Here is a 23,039-nt window from a genome sequence, read left to right on the forward strand (position 1 = left end):
TTCCAATCTCTCCTCCTAACTTCCACCCAGCATTGTAAACTGTAAACTGAACAATCACAAAAAGCTAGCCATTATCATCTACATTTCTCCAGGAAACAATATCTCTACTCTTGAACTCTTTCTGTCCTGGATCTCACAAGCTATCTCCTTCACACCTATTATCTTGGGTGACCACTGACTCTCCAAATGCCAGCATTAAATTCTATGCCTTCTTCCAGCTAATCACTACCCCCACATGTCTAAATAAACACACTGATATGGGCACTAAACTTGACTGAATCCTTACTTCCAATCCTAATCTATATCACAACCCCACCACATTGACTTATACCCTAAGTGACCATCTTCCCACCTCTATTCAAAGACACTCCCTCCAACAGTACAAATCCCACAGATATAAAAACTGTCACAAACTCTCTAATTTCAACCCAGACATCTTTAACCATTTGCTCTCCTCAATTAACTGGTCCTTGCTCCATGACCTCTCCCTTAAAGAATCTGTCCTAAAATTTAACAGAATCTTCCTAAACACTCTATAGTTCCTGAACTCATCTAGAAATAAATCCAATTTTGTCCCTGGTTAACACAATCCACTTGCACCCTTATGTACAAAAGAGATAGTGCCTGGAAAACACTTGAAAAAAATCAAATCTCCTTCTCATCTTCAAAGTTATAGGGGATTCTGTAATCTAACCAAACAACAGGTCAACCTCAATAAAAACATTTCTACCAAAAGTCAGAAAAGAACCCCCTCTCCAACCCCAAGAAAGTTTGGTATACAATCAACAAGCTACTACATCCAGCCTATATTTCAACACCAAACCCTTGCTCCAACAACTCTGCCATTAATACTGTCACCTATCTCAACTCTTACTTCCTCTGTTCCTTAAACTTGCTGCAAATTCTATTGCATATCCCATTTCTACATTAATCAATGGATCCATCCAAGAAAACACAGTTCCTGAAATCTGGAAGAAATACTTTGTCATGCCCTTACACAAAGGTGGAATCTCTGTTGACCCCTCTAATTTCAGACCTATAGCCATTCTGTCTCCCCTATCAAGAATACTTGAAAAGTGCATTAATAAGCAGCTCCTAGATCATCTGCCACAAGAAAATCTCCTAACTCCTACTCAGCAGGACTTTCACCCTAACCACAGCACATTTACTGCATTAATATTTCACACAGTCTATCACAAAATCTTGTGACAACAATAAGTTAGTCTCCTGTCTTTTCCTTGACTTTTCTAAGGCCTTTGACACTGTTTCACACAAAATACTTCTGTCTAAACTAACCAGCCTTAATCTCTCCAACTCTGCACTTGGCTGTTTCTCTAGCTACCTCTCCAACAGACTTCAGTCCATTAAATGTCTCTCTGCCTATCCCCCCTTCCTCCTAGACCAAACAGGAGTTCCTCAAGACTCCAATGTTGCTGTAGAAAAATGGCTAACTTACCAACTCCTACTCAACCCTAAAAAACAAACTCCTCCTCTTCCTTCCAAAAACTCTCCAACGGCACAACTCACCTTCACTGTTACCTCCTTCAATAACACAACTATCAGAGTAGAACCTTACATTAAGTCACATCAAACAATACAGCAAAAAGACTCACCAAAAACTGGGTCTGCTCTACAGACACAAAAATACCTCACAAATGAATCTAAACTCGCTCTTGCACAATCTTTCCTACCTCCCACCTTATTTTATACTGCCCCAATCCTCACTAACCTGCAATCTAATCTTATGTCTAAACTAAAATTCACATATAATAAAATTGCTAATGTAAGGAGTTAGAGCAGGATTTAAATAGCAGAAGGTTACCTTCTGCTATTTAAATCTTGCTCTAACTCCTTACATTAGGCTGTACAATAAACATTTTGCCTTGTATAAATGTCACAGTTTACCATGACTCTATCTCTTGTTAAATTCTTGCATATAACTTGAAAGTAATTACTTTTATTCTCTGTATTATTATGCCATTTTTTATGTATGTATCTTTTTTACTTGTATAACTGGAGCATTTCTCCTCAGGCCTCTGCTGAAAAAGGGCCGTTGCCCAGTCGGACTAATCCAGTCAAATAAATAAACAAATGAGACAGGAGGATGCAGAAAAGTTACATGGGATGCCAACACAGCAGTAACTTTAGGAACATTATATTAGCCATTGTTATTCAATGGTGACGCAATGCCTGATGAAGCTTAAGGTAAAATTGTGTTTACATGCTTATGCAAACTATGTGAATTAATGTTTTTCTACATGTTACATCGTGCTATATATATATATTTTTTTTAACATACTTTAGGATTACACCTTCCAGTTTAGCATAATTCATTCTGAATACCTCAAGTTGTTATTTATTTATTGTTTCTTTGTTTCTTTGTTTACTGACTGAGGTAAGATAATCTCTAGCAGTGGCGGCTGGTGACTTCAAATCAGTGGCAAACCATCATTATGAAAGTCCAATCAAGACAAAAATAAGTGTAGAAGAATAAAAATATTTCAATGCATTGGCTGCATGACAGCTTACTCAATATCTAGATGGAAACAAAAGGTTGTGAGGCATGAAAAATAAATTACTTTTTAAATACATTACTGGAATGCCAGTCAAAATCAAGTATAAGAAAAACCAGAAGCACTCAACTCAAACCACTTCTCCTTGCACTGCAGTTCTAATTATAATATATTCAGCTTTATTAAAGTACCAAAACATGCTGAAAGTAGAAATAAAAATGTTTCTTATCCAAAAAAGACCTGCTGCCTGACAACTTGTTTCATGGGGAAAACATGATAAAAGTAAAAAATGAAAAGCAAAAAGAAACAAGCTCAAGATACATTGCTTAAAGGATTACTGTACAGGTTATGGACCACACATGACTGGCATTCTGTTTAAGTCTGTAGAGATGACTGGAAGTCTCCAACAAGTGTAATGAGCTTTTTAAAATAATGGAATCCTGTCCTTTAATACCCAAGGCTTATATATTATCTAGTCAAGTATTCTCTGCATGGCAACAACAGAAAGGCTTTCAATATTGGCAATTCTTTAACAGTATGCTTATTAAAGCTTACTTGCATCTTACGATGTCAGACAAGCTTACCTTATGGTCATTAAAGCATTGCTACTTAAACACAGAGCAACAGGCACTTTGAGTAATAAGCATAAATCTGAGTAATAAGCATAAATCAACAGTACAAAAATATGACAGAAACCAGACCATTCTGCAAAATCAAGGACAGATGAAAAGCCACTGTAGTACTTATGCAGTGTGTCCTCCCCATCCAAGGTAGATACAACTACTCCTTGCCTTGCTTGGACACATCCAGAGTCACTACATGGGGGAGTGGGGTGCAACAAGCATGTCACAATTTGAAGTCTCTCTGGCTGACTGTGATGGCCCTGACACATTTGTCATACCTCTCAACCTCAAGAGCAAGAAATCTGGACAAAGCCATACACAGAAGTGGGACAAAGGCACAACAATAAGGACAATTTTAAATATTGCTCTAATAAACTTAGAAAGATAATAGAATAGGTCTTGCATTAGTATAAATTTTCTGAAGGGTATAAAATCTGAAACTCAAATTTCTGTCATTTTCTAACTTCAGTCTTTAGTGATTTGTCACTAATTTGCCAAAAAACAATTTTATGAAAAATGGACCAAAATGTGATGCTAAAATATAAAATAGACACACAATACAGCTGCTACCTGTCAAAGAAGGGACACTTTAATATTAGTACTGCTACCTTGAGCAGCTGACAAAATAAAAGAATCTACATGCATTTCAAGTAATCTATAACTTTGATTATTACAGTTATTTCTTAATTGTAAACCCTCCATGTTTTCTTCCAAAATTGCTATTTTCGGAGGGATTATTAGGGGGAAGAGCAACATTTTGAGCTAAAATTGGGGACAGTTGAGAGGTTGGCTATGCCTAATTCTATAAAGCAATTTATTTGCATGTACCTCTCAACCTGTTAATGCAGTAAATCTGAACAAGGCCAAATATATTATAAACAGTACTAAAATTGCTCTTGTATAAATTGAGACAGTTGATAGAACGGCTCTTACTTTAACATGCATTTTATGAAGGTTATGAAGTCTGAAACTTATTATTTAGTGACTTCTGGCAAATCATTTAGGAATTAAAACTACAAATTTTATGAACAACAAACCAAAAATAAGAAGCAAAAATCTATTCATTCTTTGAAAATCTGGACAGTTGGGAAGTATAGTTCAGCTGGGCCTGTCTGAGTTTGCTGCCCCTGACAAAATAATGGTTGAATGGAGCCTCTGCAGCCATTCCAATGAGCCATTACTTGGCTATTTCACTCCATTTACCATAAACACTAATGTGCATACTGATTTACTTCAATGATGAGTTGGACTTCATTTGAAAGTTTTATTTTGTATTTTACAGCACAAACATTAAGTCATCTGTTAAACAAAGCAATGCAGTCTCACAATGAAAACTTAGCATTAAAACTTCTCTGCCCTTGAAACTCACATTCATTGAAACAGCATTGAAACCCACATTCAAAGAAAATACATTTTGCCAGTGGCAGATAAAGATTAATTTTGGGCTGTTTTGAATCATAGGCCCCTTGCATATGAAACATACATGTGCTCTTTGATACACCTTCCTCATTGTACTAAAATTATATTCCTTGTACAATACAGTACACTTGTTAGAGGGTGTTTTAAATTTATTTTGAACATTTTTCCAGTAAGCAATGAAACAAAACATATGCACCCATAATGGCAAAACTGCCCAGCTGAGAACATTTATCATAAAAGTCTACTCAGACTCAGTCCACCATTATTAGTAAATATACACAATTCTACAGTCCACCATTATTAGTAAATATGCACAATTCCACAGTCCACCATTATTAGTAAATATGCACAATTCTACAGTCCACCATTATCAGTAAATATGCACAATTCTACAGTGCACCTTTATCAGTAAATATGCACAATTCTACAGTCCATATTCAGTGAATTCAGTTCTTGCCATAGCTGTCAACCTTAGCACAAAACCTGGACAAAGCCAATAATGGGGAATACAGTCCCAAAAATAGGGACAAATTTAAAATATTCATCTTATAAACTTAGAAAATTGCTAGAAAAAGGTTGTGCTACTATGTATTCTGAAGAACATGAAGTTTGAAATTCAAATGCCGGTCAATTTTACTGCGGACAGAACAAAAACAGTTTTCAGCAGAGGGATTAATACTGCAGACACGTCTTTGTAAAATGGCAGGGCACCAGAGCAAATCCACACAAACACAGGGAGGAGATGCAGACTCCCAACCAAGAATCAAACCAGAAAACCTATAGCTGTGATGCAACAATACTACCACTGCACCATCAAATCTGCAAGGAACTAAACATTCAGAAACCTGAAGTCTGAAATTCAAATGGTCAATTTTACTGCGGACAGAACAAAACAATTTTCAGCAGATTGTAAAATGGCAGGGCACCAGAGCAAATCCACACAAACACAGGGAGGAGATGCAGACTCCACACAGAAGCCACCCCAACCAAGAATCAAACCAGAAAGCCTATAGCTGTGAGGCAACAATACTACTACTGCACCATCAAATCTGCAAGGAATTAAACATTCAGAAACCTGAAGTCTGAAATTCAAATGCCGGTCAATTTTACTGCGGACAGAACAAAAACAGTTTTCAGCAGAGGAGATGCAGACAGAAGCCACCCCAACCAAGAATCAAACCAGAAAACCTATAGCTGTGAGGCAACAATACTATCACTGCACCATCAATTATGCAAGGAATTAAACATTCAGAAACCTGCAGTCTGAAATTCAAATGTCTGTCAATTTTACTGCGGACAGAACAAAAACAATTTTCAGCAGAACATCTTTGTAAAATGGCAGGGCACCAGAGTAAATCCACACAAATACAGGCAGGAGATGCAGACTCCACACAGAAGCCACCCCAACCAAGAATCAAACCAGAAAACCTATAGCTGTGAATTAAACATTCAGAAACCTGAAGTCTGAAATTCAAATGGACAGAACAAAACCAATTTTCAGCAGGGATTAAAACTGCTTTGTAAAATGGCAGGGCACCAGAGCAAATCCACACAAACACATGGAGGAGATGCAGACTCCACACAGAAGCCTCCCCAACCAAGAATCAAACCAGAAAACCTATAGCTGTGAGGCAACAATACTACCACTGCACCATCAAATATGCAAGGAATTAAACATTCAGAAACCCTTAAGTCTGAAATTCAAATGCCTGTCGATTTTATTTAACATTTTTTAATCAGGACAGTCTGACTTGGAACAAATAAACAATTTTCAGCAGAGGCCCAGGAAGAAATAATGCAGACATGTCTTTGTAACATGGGAGGACACAAAAGCAAACCCACACAAACACAAAGGAACCCCAGCCAAGAATCAAACCCAAGAACCTGCAGCTGTGAGGCAACAATGCTACTACTACACCATCAAATATCAAGCATTGCAACATTTACAAACCACAGATATTATGAGGAACAGATCAGATCGAATATGAGGCAAAAATCTGAAATTTTACAAATGGTGGTGGATAGAACTCAAGTCTTTAACACCTGCATACAGGGCACAGGGTTCAAGCCTGAGGCATTCAGTAAAGCATAAGCACCATACACAAACTCTAAACATTGTAAATTAAAACACATAAGCACCATACACAAATAAACATTGTAAATTAAAAAGCATAAGCACCATACACAAATAAACATTGTTACCTGAATATATCCAGCTAATGTACATCCTTCCGTCCCTGCTGCTGCTCTTGCAGTTTTTTTATTTTCATGATCTCTAGTGGAGACTGAGAGAAAAACACCACTAAAGCATACATGCAAATAAATCACTGGCCTGAACTTAGCATGCAGGTAATAACAGCTGATAAACTATACTTAGCAAAGATGGCAAAAGTATGTTGAGTACACGGACTCCTCTAATACTTTTAGAAATATTATAATCCCCAGTTCTGTCTGTTAAGTATGACAATACAGAAACCAGTACCAAACATAATGATAGTGAAACTGAAGGAAGGTACAGTCTGATCATATAGTTACTGACTTACAATAGTTATACACTCAGAATGATAATGTAAAATAAGCAAGAAGGAGCCTGCAATAATGAAAGATTAAAAATAATGCTCAATCTAAAGCTAGGAAGCTGTAGTTATAGCGTAGTTATACTGTCACAGGTGTTACAGTTAGGAATTCTACAAACACCAGCATCTCTTATGCCAAAGGGGAACCTCTCTGAAAAATGTGATTCTACATTTTGAGCTGCATTTTGCTAATAGGAAACCTGCAGAAAAAAAAATTAAAAAAAAAAAAAACAGTGCACAACACTGCTGTATGTCACAGGTCAGGATGTAATGCATTTCACATTTTTATTTCTAGAGAAGACAGGAAATATAAAACTTCTGTTTTAAAAAATAAATTATTGGCACATTGTAAGCCAAAGAAGAGTCTTCTACATACAAGTCATTTATCTGTAATTATAAATCAAAAGATTCAGGAAACAATAAATGCGTATGTGATTGATCTTGCATGCACATACATACACTGTGAATTTAGAGACAAGACTGATTCTGTAATAAGAAACAAAAATGTTTGGAATCAGAAGTGATCAGATAAGGAGCAGATATTAAAGGAAGCAAGTGTGGCACTAGAAACGAGTAGTTATATTTTGACATTTGTGAATTAACTCATTACATCCATGTGACACCTCCAAATGCATCTGCAGTTAACTCCTACTAATGCCTCCAGGCATCAAATATTATTGCTTGCTCATATTTGTATCAATAATTACAAAACCATGCTATGTACAAGGTTTTAAAAATTTTCATTTTAAAGCTTACACATTAGCAAACTCAACTGTATTAATATCTGACCTCTGTCTAGTGTGGGTAAAGAGATATTAACTGTTGTTTTCATGATATTAATTTATACAGATATACATTTCACATTTTTCTAAATGTCTCAACAACCGAGTAACACAGACAGAACTCTTAGCCTTATATAAAAGCTTTCAGCTAGATGAATAAAATGCTGCTGGCAGTATGTGTGTAACTTGAGTGATTGCTGAGATATTGTAAGTTGTTTACAAAATAATACAAACATAACAGTTACTGCGTTTACTGTGAATTGTAAAATTCAGTCTAAGACCTAGAACCTAAAGAATACTGCCACTATAAAAATAGTTTGTGCAGAAAGGTTTTCCATTTACATTTCTTTCAAGACTATAGGTATATATGTAGACCAAGGAAACCTTCTAACATCCATCTAAAAACATGACTGTTGTGTTTTAAATGTGAAAAATAAGGGGTGTTAAGTGAATTAAACATAAAAGTGAAATCCAAATATGTTCAAAATGCTAAATAAAAAAGCAAAAATTAAGTAATTACATGGCATTCAAGATGGCAGCTGGTAAATGAGTTAGCAAAAAACACACTCAATGAAAGTGTTCTGGCTACAGGCATAAAAAAGATGCACTGAAAAGCATTCAGTGATGTTTTTAAGCTTTGTGGGGAGTTAGTAATCATTTTTGTCAGAGTCTATAACATAAGGAATTATTTATTAATTTATGAACCAGCTAAGTGGAATGCTCCTTGGTCAACTGCAGAACAGGACCCAAGTACCACAGTTAAAATACAGATAAATGTACAGCAACAGATTCATACATACATTGAGTATACAACCACTAAGATGCATAACTACATGTATGCAAACACAAAATGCAAATAAATATAGAGAAGCAAGATGGGATGTACAGATAATACACAAAGAATTAGATGTACAACTGCATATATGCAAACACATATTTCCAAGCTATGCTTTTTGCAATCCTTTAATGCTTTGCAAAGGTAAGACATTTTGAGAAATAAAAAACTAAATAATCTAGAAAGAAAGAAAGGTATCTATTGAATTAATTCTTATTTTTTAATTAAGATATTAATCTTTTAAAGGCAAAACAGCAGTGTAAACCTAGGACCCTTAGAAATCTATTCACGTAACCCAAATGTGACCCACAAATTTGATTTATATACCGAATGATTTACTGACTGGCTCTGTCCATCAGAAACATAGCAGCCAGACCAGGGATGAATTTTCCAATTACTCATCCATTGGTCCAGGTTGTACTTAAAGAGGGATAGGGAGGAACTCTTCTTCACATGGATAAGGAGCCTGTTGCAGAGAATGGGAATTCTCAGAAAAAATATTTGTCTGTCCAACATGACATATTTATGTCAAAAGCAAAATATAGACCTTTTAATCGAGTAGTTTTGATGCTGTTTGTTTATATGTATATCTATTTGTGTATGTGTTTATATATATATATATATATATATATATATATATATATATATATATATATATATATATATATGCTCCTTTTCCCTGATTGTTTCTGGCTGATAACATCAACTGCTGGTTACAACCCACTCTGTTTAGCTCTCACTACACTTGGGCTTCACTCCACTACCCTACCTCCAATTCCCACCCACTCCCACATACTCTACACTTATAGCTCTCTGAACTCCTCCTCCCCCTTCCTTCCTATCCCCTCTGGTTTTCAATCAATCTATTAACACAGTCCCTTCCACCACCTCATTTCTACCACATTCAACCACACCCTACTGTACTCTGCTATTCCACTCACCCTAACTACTCACATTCAACTCTCTTCTACTACTATTTTACTTCCTATTTCTTTTTTTTCTTTAGCCTCCATTACATCTAATCTCCGACAACCATGATAATATACACACCTCTCATTTCTCTTCCTTCTCTACCTCACCAGCTTAACAACTCCACAAAACACAATAGTAAATAGCACATTATAATGATTACATCACACTTACCACTCAACTCCTCAACCACACACTACTCTCATATCCCCAGCACTGTTTACCATTCCCATCTTCAAGTCCCACCACAAATTACTCAGTACCAACTACTTTGGACGGAAACTAACATACATATCCATACTTTCCAAAACCTGTAGATTAACAAAACACTCAATCAGTACCTTACAGTTGTGTGGAGACATTCACCTAAACCCAGGTCCCCATAACACCTCTCAGACAAAACTGCTAAAAATGTATCACCTTTAACCTGAGAAGCATTTCCAATAAAATAGCAACCTTCCACACTTGGTTAACAATAAATAATCCTGACATCCTTGCCCTAACAGAGAACTGGCTTAAACCCGGAATAGAAGATACCAAAATCCTACTCCAAGCTCTGGTACTATCAGATTAGACAGAGTCCACAAAAAAATCTGGAGATATTGCCCTAGTCTTCCCAAACATTCTGACAATTACTCCATGTGCACCCATACCCAAATTTGATACTGCAGAAATTCTCATCACATTCCTAAAACTAAATTCAGCCAAAAGCATCTGTATAGTAACTTTATACATCTCTCCCAGTAAAAACATTTCTTTTCTAGAAAACATACTTTCCTGGATTTCAAAAACAATACATAATGAAACTATTATTCTAGGAGACATCAACATTGATTGACAGACCCTATTTCCAGACAATTCAACAAACTATGTAAACTATTAAAGCTTTACTCAAATAATTAATATTCTAACCAGACAGCAAAAATGATACCTAACATTCCACCCTAGATTGGATACTTGTCTCTAACCCTATCAACTACCCTTCCTCAGGTACACTCCCTGACTTCTTAAGTGACAAACGAACATTATTTGCATACTGGACCATCACCCAGCTCACAAAAATGACACAAATTTAAAACCATATGCAATCTGAAAAAACATGACAGACATTTTCATTGACTCTCTAAAAATTACTGACTGCTCCATCTTAAAAAGCAGTTGGACACTTTTAACAAGTATTTTCTAAACATTCTCAATTCATTAGTCCTTACTACACACAAGGAGAATAAAAAAATAACCAATCCCCATGGGTCACCAAATCATGTAAAACCTTAATGAAACAGAGATAAATCCTGGACAGCCTGGCTAAGGAATAAAAATGGCAGTAATCTACAGTTATATAGACAGCTCCAGAATCAAGTTAAGAGACAAATTTCCCAGGACAAAATAATCATACTACACCCACACTCAAGACAACCATAAAAACAACCCCAAGAAATTCTGGTCCTCCATATCATCACTATTAAACTCTGGAAGTAAACGCAATCCCAAACCATGTCCAGACTTACAACCTCAACAAATAGCCTTGAAATTCAACACATACCTCACAGAAACCATAGCCAAACTAACTGCAACAATTACTAACAACACACCACCCCAAATAACCTCCCCAATTCTCTCACAAATAATCAACCCAACACTAATGACCCAATTTCCTACCATTCGCTTCTTAACTTTCAATCTATTCCTATATCTTTAATAAAAAAAAACTACAACTAAAACTCTGCTCAACTTTTACAGACAAACCTTCCTCCACAATACCTACACATAGCTGCAAATGCAATTGCACTTCCTGTTACCATCCTGATTAAATATCCATAGCTGAATCTTATGACCCCCCCAATAGAAATTTTCACATATCATCCCTATGCATAAGTGATGCAGCCCTTCTGAAATCTCAAACTACCATCCTATTGCAATCCCCCTCTCTAAAATTCTAGAAAAATGCGTCCACCTCCAACTTCTTCACCATATCACACAAAATAATCTGCTCACTCAAACTGAGCATGGTTTTAGACCCACTCACAGCACTTTAACAGCCCTGGTCTCCTTTATGGACTCTTGTCAACAAAGCTAGTGATTCTGGCAATCTAGTATGTGCACTATTTCTTGACCTATCTAAGCCATTTGACATGTTCTCTTACTCCAAACTCCTGATACAACTATTCAGTATAACTCTATTCTCCCTCTCAGTTCAATGATTCTCTAACTCTGACAGACAGCAGGCCATGAAATGGCAATAATTTATCTCTTCTTACCTCCCCACCACCAAACAGTACCACAAGGTTCCATCCTTGGATCACTACTATTTAACATCTTTATTAACATCCTGCACTCAGCAATCTGTGAGGGCTCTCTAATCGAGTATGCTGATGACTCTACCATCATCTGCAAATCAGACACCCTAACTCACTTGCAACATATAACATAACAAGCTTTTACATCATAGAAACCTGGCTCACCAGGGCTCATTTCCTTCTGAACCCTAAAAAAACAAAACTCCTCCTCTTCACTCACAAACCACATAGCCACAATAAAACAAGTTTTAAGGTCACCCATAAACAACAAAGAAATTGAATTAGTCCAACATACCAAATTACTTGGAGTTATAATTGATGATAAACTCAAATCTGACCTCCATATACAAAATAGTATAAAAAACACCAAAATTAGGCATTCTATACAGCAGCAAAAACGTCCTCACTCCTTCCACTAAAAATACCTTGGCCAAAACCTTCCTGTTGCCCTTACTACTATGTGGGACCCAGTTCTTACAAACTGACACATCTCACTAAAAAAACAGACTTGAAAGCTGCTATAATAAAATAGCCAAATTTGTCACAAACTCATCCCACTATCTCATCATTGTAAAGCCTTACATATCCTATGCTGGCTTGAACTCCTCCTCCAAACCCAATACACACACCTTACTACCCCACACCATATCATACACAACGCCTTATCCTGCCCTGCCCTCAGTCCAGTAACTGACATCTACATCCCAAACAGACTTCTAAAATCTACAGACAAACATCTCATCACTATACACAAACCCAACAAATCCCCAGGTCTAAGCCTCTATTCCTGCTCTGTTGCAAAATCATGGAACTCCGTTCCCTTAGCCATTAAAACTATTCCTAACCTCCAATCCTTCAAATACTCCTTAAAAGAATGCTTAACCAAAACACTGATATGCTCCTTTAACAGTCCCAGATACGGTACTTATCTTCCCCTGCCTTCCTCTTCCTCCTCTCCTCTATCCTTCCCTCCCCCCTACACCTACTATCTTACTTACTCTCCCATCTCCTCTTCCACACCTAGTCTTAACATCACATCACTACCAATTCACCTAGGCTCCTCTCACTCTCCCTGCTACTTCTTCATCCTTTACCCCCACTACCTGACCACCACTACCTACACTGTTCTATTCTTACCTTTTCCTCACATCTTATAGCTGACTACTGTGCTTATCCTATTCTTTGCCTATTTGTTTTTGTCTTTATAACAAGCAGTATTTCCATGCAACCTAAATCTGTTACTCCTATGACTTTATATTAACCCTGTCTTGATGTGAACATTTTTGTTTTATACATCTGTCAGAGTTTCTTCTACACCTATGAATATGTATCAAGATGTATAAAAGTGAAAGATTATTGTTCTTTTTAACATCTGTACAATTTATTACTTATATCTGGAGCTTTTCTCCCTGGGCCTATGCTGAAAATGGGTACTTTATGACTTAGTCAAACTTTCCCGGTAATCATAAAAACATGTGAATTGAAATGTTATAAATGTAATAAAATTGGACATTTATGGATGGATTCTAAAAATGAAAATAAGAGTAAGGAAAAAGAAAAACGAAAGATAAGAAATTGCAGAAGTAGTAGAAAAATAATCCGTAATTCATGTAATGAGAGATATTCTGGAATAGTCATATTTTGTTGACATACAGTACAGGTATTAGATGTAACTTTAGAATAAATGGGAAGATTAACCATCATCGAGTTAAAATGGAAATAACAAGTATATACAATTGTAATATTATATGCTTATACTATTGTAAAGAAAGGGAAAGATTATTTCATCAGATTTTAGACTATATAGTGATAAATATGAATATTATAATAACAGGAAACTTTGTAATTTAAGAGGCAAGAGTAAAAAGAAAGAAAATGATATAAAAGATCATCTTGCAGTATGGTTAGGAATGGTTAGAGATAAAGGAAAACAAGAAATATATAAAAATAAACAAAGAAATAAAAAGGATAAATGAAAAGGCATGGAATGAATAAGGAAAAGATTTTTACAGTTATGGAAAGATCATATTACAATGAGAACATTTTATAAAAATTGGTCTTTTTCATTTACACGGGGTTCTAGATTAAAGCCAGCAAAAAGATGAGTTTTGTATGTAAATAAAGAGGAAGGAGGTTTAGGGTTAATTAACAGGTATATGATTCTTCATTAAATGTGTACAAAGTGTTAACATGGATAAATGAAAAAGATGAGAGATTAGTAGTAAAATTGTATAATTATAAGTATGATAAATTTTGGTGTGTGGTAAAAAAGAGTAAAGAAGAAAAGGAGTGTATAAATGAAGAAATAAAATGTTACAAAGAAAATATTTTTTGTGGAAAATAAAAATTGCTGACATACCATAGAAAAAACAAAAAAGATGCTATAAGAATGTAATAGTAAAATGTTATTATGTAAAACCATGGGAAAAATTAACAGATGAAAACATTAAAATTACAAAAATAAGATACTAAAGATTTAATCAGATAGCTGAATGTCAAGATATTTTGTGGAGACTGGCAATGGATAAATTAGCAGTCACAGGAAATATGCCATATAAAAAGAAAAGTCATAGAATATATTTACAGAGACAAGAAGAAACTACTGGACATATATTTTTGAAATGTAAGAGTAAGAAATTTATAGGGAAACTATGTAAAGAAGATTTTTTTCAAAGATATAAAATAAATAGATAAAATAAGCATGAATACAATTAAATATGAATATGTTAAAAAAAAATAGATAAAACGTGTCACATGGGTTATACAGAATGAAAAGAATAAAACATTGTATTTTAGCAACAATTTTAAGTAAGGTATTGGTTATGGGAAAAGGAGTGAAGGTCTAATAGGGATGAAACTTTAGTAAGATTTTAACAAAAATAGTGAATATATGTAAATATATTTGTACATTTGTAAATATGTACATATTTTGTAAATAAGAGTTATATTTTGTACATAAAGGACCACTACTCTTTTTAATATGTGCCATTAGATCTTTTACATCCACCTGAGCTACCACCAATTCAGGCAGATGGGGAATCGGTTTAATGTGTCATCCAATGGAAGTCACAATCAGGAGTGCAGCCCCCCCCCCCCCCCCATGCTGCACTGCAGTGTCAGCAATCCATCTGCCAGGTATGTGAAGAGAATACACATCCTTCTGCAACAAAGACAACTGTGCTAGCTGTTGCACCACTGATACTACTATATATACCAACTAAGGGATTACACCATAGGGGGAACAGAAAAAAACTCCCTTAACTCCACTGCCTACTGATCTCACAACAAAAAGGCTTTACACACATTCATCCACATACACACTAAAATGTAAACACACACATACAATTTAATAACATCTCTCACACATACATAAAACAGAAACACATTCATACAAACATAAAAAAAAGTCTTATACTTCCTCAGTTTAACTTACACAAACAAGAATTTGATGAAATGGGAAGAGAAACAGAATAACTGATGATTTCTGTTTTGATGAAAACACCATTTGCTCAATTGACCTACAGCTTTACATGCATAGAACTATCTATTAATGCTGAAATCTTCTTCTTGGTCGCCACAGCGGATCATCTGTCAACTCATGATTGGCAGAGGAGTTTTAAGGTGTCGAGTTGCCAGCCCGACCCCCAACCTTTCACAGAAGGCACATCTATTAATGCTGAAATACATTTTGCAAATTATTGCACTTCACACACAACAGCTTCAGAGTTACTGTTTAAACCATCATTAGCTTGCAAAAGCCCCCAGATTAATTAACTATTAACGTATTTTTTAGGTATGAAACAGTATTTTCCAAGTTTGTCCTCAGTTTTCAGATGTCACAGCACCACTATCACAGCTACTGCAGCATGTCTAACTTGGTGCTGATCATCAGAACAAGGCAAACATAATGCTTTGCTTAAATGTTTTGTTTTATTACAGAACTAATTCTCAAGCTTTATGTTGTGACTCTAGCTATTTGTAAACTGATAGTCACAAGGTCTAAGCACAGTGCTTTTTCAAGAGTGTAGAGCACTAGGTTAATCATCAAAAGCATCAATAGATACAGAAGAATGTTTTCAACAAACAGAAAACTAGATGGTTGTGTTAGGTTTTGGTTTTGAAATATTACATGATTATATTTCTTGTAAAAACAATGTACTGGTGTTGAGTCATAAAGCTACATCAAAGTATGTCAATTACACAAAACATCAACATCACCAAAGCACCTTATTGCATGTTACTACAGCTGCAGAAATATGACTAGGAAGTTCAATGTAATCCTGGTTAACTAATGCACATAACTGCTACATTGAACATATCTAAATAATTGGTTAAGAAACATTTGGAAGTGCTGTGGAGAATGACTCTGTTTTTTCTTACTTTCACGTATCAATGGAAATTCAAACATATCATGTCAAGTCTCAGATAATCTCAAGATATCCAGTACGCAGAAAGAATGGTATAAACAGTGAAGAATGCCTTAAATAAATGTATATACTTTGAGTCAGCAGACTGTTTCCTATCCATTTTCAAGTACAGAAACACTCTGTTACAGTCTGAAGAAGTGTCACTAACGTTATTTCTCATGGGTTGTAATCCCAAATTACCTACATCATTTTTGTTCCCTCAAAAAAGAAGAAAACCCCCAAAGAATTAATTCATCCTAAATCACTCTAAAAACTAAAATAATAGCAAAAAAAAAAATGATATATTTTTGCTATTTCACATTTTTGCCGAGCTGAGAACTCCCTTTTTGCTGTTGAGCATGCACAGAATTCCAAGAAAAAAAGAAATAAAAAACAAACAAATCTGGCTTTCTCTGCTTGCTGGGTTGTTTATGAAAACAGCCAAGTGTTGCAAGTTTTTTCCTGGCTTCTTCAGATGGCAGAAACAATGTTTGAAAAGTGTTTTACTGGGCTGTTGTGTGAAGTAGGGATGAGCTGTTTCCATTGGCTCAGGCTTGTTCAGGTGACATAGGCAGCCTGACTGAAAGAGGAAAGAAGACAACAATGGCTCAGAAGAAATAAGAGCATGGGAAGAAAGTCATTTTTTTCAAGTATATACATATATATGCCTCTCTCTCTCTCTCTATATATATATATATATATATATATATATATATATATATATATTAATTTTTCTTTTTTTTTTTAGTACCAGTATTCGTTCCATGTAAGATAAGGAATTTAATTTTAAGTTTTGAGGTGTAAGGATGTTCTCACCTGTCCCTGTTCCTTGTAAGGTTTAATTGTTTTTTCCTCTGACAAATCAATAAGGACTACAATCACCAAATAATAAAATACTTTTCAATTTTAGATTTAATTGCTTTCAGGGGAAAAAAAAGCACAATGATACAAAGCCTGTTGGCAACTTTCTAAGTATGTGAGAGCATTATCTGTCCATGATTTTGGTACCTTGTCCTATTACTTTTAGCTTTCTCCTTGATTATTGAATTAAGAGGTTGTGAGGTATGTGATGGAAGCAGCTAAAATTGGTTGTATACTGAATTATGAGAACATTGAGCTGTGAAGAAACATTCCTGTGTCCATCATTTATGTATTTATTCATTCATTTGATTACATTCAAAGTTCTGTGGCATAGTGAGTCATGCAATTGGCTGTAATTTTCTTTGTGTATAATACATATGTATGTATGTATGTATGTATGTATGTATGCGGCAGGGGAGTAGATGCTCTCAGCTTTCCTTGATTTTATAGAATATCTGTGATGACATTTGCTTTGAATACCCAAAGTAATCATGCATCCAAATGCTTTGATGCTTATTTTGGAATATTCTAAAATTCATCATCTCAAGAGCCTGGTGCCAAGTTTAAAATTTTTTCTATCCAGCAAATTAAAACAAAGGATAGGATCCCTCAAATTCAGGTGCTTGTTGCTACTAATCTGAGATTACTGACTGCACTGAACCTGACAATAACAGAAAATATTCAAGCTATGGAAGGTTGTTTAGAAGGGTGATTAAAAAATTGCTCAAGTTAATTAGAAAAACACTCAGATGGCAACATTATTCTTAGCTGACAAGTACACTTAATGTGTTTTCATTTGCTCTTGGGACAAGTCAAAATTGTTTTTACTGCAAGCACATTATAAACCGCGGTGGTGGTGCTGGTAGCGTTGTCGCCTCACAGTAAGACGCTGTCTGGTTCGATTCTCAACTAGAGCATCTTCTGCGTGGAGACATGCGTAAATGGGCATATCTTCGTTGAAGGTTGTGCATCAGGGCTGGAAACTCAGCACGTAAAAATCAACTACCAATCATTAGCGGACCGGAGTTCCGCTGTGGTGACCCCTAACTGGGAAAAGCCGAAAGACACAACAACAACATTATATAACCCAACAAGCAGACTCTGGGCAGGAAATAAAAGGAAGCCACATAGGAAGCATAACTCAACTGTCCAGATTTTCACAGAATGTCCAGATTTTTTGCCTTATACTTTTAGTCTCGTTCTCATAACATTTTGTTTTTCCTGTCCAATGTTTGGTAAATCATTGGGGCTTGATGTCAGGAAATATTGACAGACATTTGAGTTTCAGAATTCATACCTTTCAGAAAATTGATGCTAATGCAAAACCTGTTATTCTATTAACTTTCTACATTTATAAGACAATATTTAAAAACTGTCCGTATTTTTTGGGCGGTTGTCCCCCAGATATTTATGGCTGTGCCAAGATATCTTGCTGCAAGAGACTGAAAGGTATGGCGGGAAGGTACCAAGTACAGACAAGTCAGTGAACATGGCAGCAGAAGGGGGAAATAAGAAGCTTAAAACTGAAACTGCAACGGTAGGGACAGGTAGCTGGGAGGTGATTGATGAGAAGAGAAAGTATTTCCACTTGCAGACAGAAGGTCAAGCACAGTTTATAGTACTTTGTTCACATATGTAAGAAAACAAACACAGTTTGGTAATGCAGATTTGTGAAAGAAAAGGAAGAAGGCAACAGGAGACAAGGACATCCAGACAAAACAAGAATGAATTGCAAGACAGAAGACTTGTAACAGTCAAGCAGGTGTGAGTTGATGGCACATGACACAACACTCAGTTATGTATAAAATGGGAAAACAATGAGAAAAAGGGTGTGGTCATGTGTCTCTGCAGATATATATATATATATATATATATATATATATATATATGATGCATAGCCGCCATGGTGGTGCAGCGGTTAGCATTGTCTCACAGCAAGAAGCTCTCCGGTTCAATTCTCGGCTGGTGCACCTTCTGTGCAGAATCTGCATGTGCTCTTCGCGGTTGAGTGAATCTAAAGACATGCAGGTAGGTGCGAGCGTGTGTGTGTGTGTGTGTGTGTGTGTGTGTGTGTGTGTGTGTGTGTGTATGTGTTTGTGCCTTCTTTGAAAGTTGGGCACCAGGCTGGCAACTCGACACTGCAAAAAAATTTACTGCCAATTATTAATGGATCAGAGTTCCGCTGTGGCGACCCCTAACCGGGGAAAGCCAAAAGACAGGATATAAATATATATATGTGTGTGTGTGTGTGTGTGTGTGTGTGTGTGTGTGTGTGTGTGTGTGTGTGTGTGTGTGTGTGTGTGTGTGTGTGTGTGTGTGTGTGTGTGCAGATATATTTTTATATATATATATATATATATATATATATATATATATATATATATATATATATATACACACACACACACACACACACACACACACACATGGACAAGCATACTGCCCTTTGGAGGATATTAAAATGAGCTTAATATAAACTCTAGATTATCTTCCTGTCTAAGCCTTCTCTGTGTCATTTTAATAAATGTGTTCTATATTTTGTTTCAAACACTTATGCAAACTGAAAGATTTGATCATTTTAAATAAGTAACATGAATTGTAAGTAGGGATATTAATGAGAAATACAGACCAGTTCACATTCAGTTTTCTGTAAATGCTTTGACAGCTGTCTGCTTACTCTGCTATATGGCAACAAGCAGTATTGTAGAACCACTGATGTCACTGCTTGCTTTTTTTTTCAAAGGCCATTTCTCCATATCAAACCAGGATCAGTTTCACAAACCTGAGAGCATGGCCTTGGATGTGGGTTTTTACCATCATTTTTGTATTTTTAGATAGTGTTAAGGCATTTGATACTTTACCACACACAATTATCACTGACAGCCTTACTAATCATGGTATTAACTAATTTGTAATCAACTGAATCCATTTCTGGACAGAATACAACAAGTTTATCTTTAGGGGCATAGCACAGAGAACGTTGTTCACTCCGATGTACCTCAGGGATCCATTTTGTTTAATATGGCTTTTTTCTCAGATTTCCAACTTCTTCCATACACTAAATGGCAAAGTATGCAGATATACTTAAAATCTGGAGTGTTAGAACTTGTGAGGATTTTTTTTTTGTTATATAAAACTTATTTAATCTCCACCTCTCAATGGTTTAAGGACAAGAGTTTAGATTTGAATAACAAATAGTATAAAATTATACACGTTGGCTCAGCATGCATAACAAAGCACATTGGTATAATCATTAGTAAGGCTATACAGTTCTGCATTAAAGCAGATTCTACCAGAACTAAAAGAAATGAAATCGGTGAGTCGTTTGTACAAATACATGAACAATGGTTTACTTAATGGTTCTTATGAGCCCATTTGTTTCACACATGACACCCGTAATAGATTAGAGCTTCTCCTTTTGTTGTTACTATAAAAGGAATTTAATATCCCTGGGATATACTCAAGAAAACTCACTAAATGAATTTCAGTATGTAAGGGCATCTTTCCCTTTTTATGTATCTTATATTGTAACATAAGATGTACAAATTAAAGTTGTCTCTAGGACTTGAAAGCATCGACTGTACAGGAGACTTGCCTATTACAAATATCATTTCAAAAATTTAAAAGTTTTACACAGTTAAGTGGCAGACATTTATTTCAGTGGCTTTTGCATGATATTGGACAAGGCTTCCATCTGTTATCCAAAGTACAGATTTAATACAGGTGTTCATGGATGCCTTAGATTCCTGGGTTTGGTCTTATACCTTTAGTGTATTAGTCTTGCAGTTTGTGCTCTGATTTGACCCACTAGAGAATAAACACAACTAAGCTATGAAACTATAAAAGTAAGATATTGTATACAACAACATACTTTCCAGAACATTCTTTGACATATGCACATGTATACATATCTTACTCCTTATTGTTCTACAAGAATTAGTTCTTGTGACAGAGTTTGTATTTCTAATCCCCTCTACAAATGAATATTAGTGGCTTATCCAATCAGCCAAATGTAAAATGAAATAATACCTAAAATAACTGTATAACTGTTGAAAGAAAGCCTTAAGATATATATAAGAGGCTGGCAGAAAAGGCTTGGGCAGCAAGTTCCATGTTAGCGAAATTCATCATATTCAGGAATACCTCTGTCTCCCTTTGTATGTCATGAGAATTTAAATTAACCATAAAATAGGATAAAGTTAAAAAATGTGTGCTTAAAAGTCCAATGCTCAAGTTATAGCATTCTGATGCCTACAAAAGCAACAAAACTGTAACCCATAATTATTTATTTATTATTTATTTATTTTACATTTTTTGACGGGCTCCCAGCTGGATCAAAAAAGTTTTTTCAGTGGCCCCGGGAGAAAAAAAGCTCCATAGGTTAAAACAGTTTAGAGAATACAAAATAAACAAAAAACAAAGAAGCAAAGCAATAAGAAGAGATTAGTATAGGTAATATATGTGTAATGTAAAAAATAAAAAAAATAATATAATAAAAAATAAAAAAATATTATACGTATGGTTTTTTAAATTACAATATCAATCATATTAAGTGTCTCAGTCAATTCAATACAATATTTAATTTTTTTTTTTTTTTTTTTTTTTTTTTTTTTTTTTTTTTTTTTTTTGTGTGAGATCATTAATATCTATTAAGATGTTATGTCAGAGAAAGTTAAGAAGGATTTCATAGCAGAGAAGGAAGAAAGGTAGTAGAGGAAGGGAAATAAAGTTAGTTGTTAGTCAGGGTTGCAAAAAGCAGAATATTAAGATGTGTTAGTTAGTGTTTTGTTTGAGAAGTTAAGAGAGAGTGTAAGAGAGAGATGATAGATGGAAGTAGATTTTTTTATTTTTGAAAGAAAAGTTAGAAAAACCTGCAAAATTAATTTTTTTGGTACTATTACTTTGTTTAGTTTGAGTTTGAGTTTGTCTGAAAGGTTTTTAGAGGTTGTTTGGAGGACTGAGTTCAAGAGTTTTAGAGGGTTGATTTAGAGATTGATTTTAGAATTTTGATGTTCTATAAATGTTGTTGTTAAATGTTTTGTTAGTGGTAGGTTGTTATGTTTTTTTTTTTGAGTTTAGTTAGTGGTGAGTTCTAAACTGAGATCCTGTGGCAAATCTAGCAATATTATGGTAAGATGTAGTAAGTTTCTTAAGGTTACATTTAGAGAGATTAGCATAAAGAAAGAAGCATATAGAAGGGAAGGGTATAAGGTGTGTGTGTGGGGTGGGGTGGGCTTGGGTGAAAAAGGGTAAAATCTTTGGTTTGATTCCAGGGATTGATTAATTAAGTGCGTACATTTGTTTTGCAGCCTTAGAAAAACAACGATGCATACCCTGATATGCAGCTTGAAATACACAATTTTCATTAAACATTGTCATAAAACATAGCAAGCAATGTACTTGCTCTACATTAAAATCTAAAGTAAGAAACATGTCAAGCAGAGACTAATAAAAAGTCTTGCATAATACTGATTTACTCCTGCAATGTTCAGGTGTTTTTCCATAAAGTTAACCCAGCTTCACTTAACATTACCTGCAAAATGATATACACATTGTTCATATAGCTACTGAAAGAAGAGTTTGTTTTACAATTACCAAAGAGCTAACTTTTCTGAAACCGTAGCCTCACTGGAGGGTTATATCACTTGTATAAGGAATGAATAGATTACTTTTATGGTATATCTGATTAAAAGACCCACTGCAACTGACAGTGTGTGGTAAATTAATGACTGAAAAGCTAACCAAGCTCTTTGAAAAG

At 35.2% G+C, this 23,039-nt stretch overlaps 1 protein-coding gene across 2 annotated transcripts in view; it reads right to left on the minus strand.

Annotated features, from left to right (window-relative positions):
- The window catches only part of SLC4A4 (solute carrier family 4 member 4), a 1,959,050-nt gene that overhangs the window by 681,735 nt on the left and 1,254,276 nt on the right, over window positions 1–23,039 (minus strand). The gene's annotated exons all lie outside the window — the stretch shown is intronic.

Source organism: Protopterus annectens, chromosome 2.part0 (genome assembly GCF_019279795.1).
Source record: "Protopterus annectens isolate FY-2018-M chromosome 2.part0, PAN1.0, whole genome shotgun sequence".
Classification (NCBI taxonomy): domain Eukaryota; kingdom Metazoa; phylum Chordata; order Ceratodontiformes; family Protopteridae; genus Protopterus; species Protopterus annectens.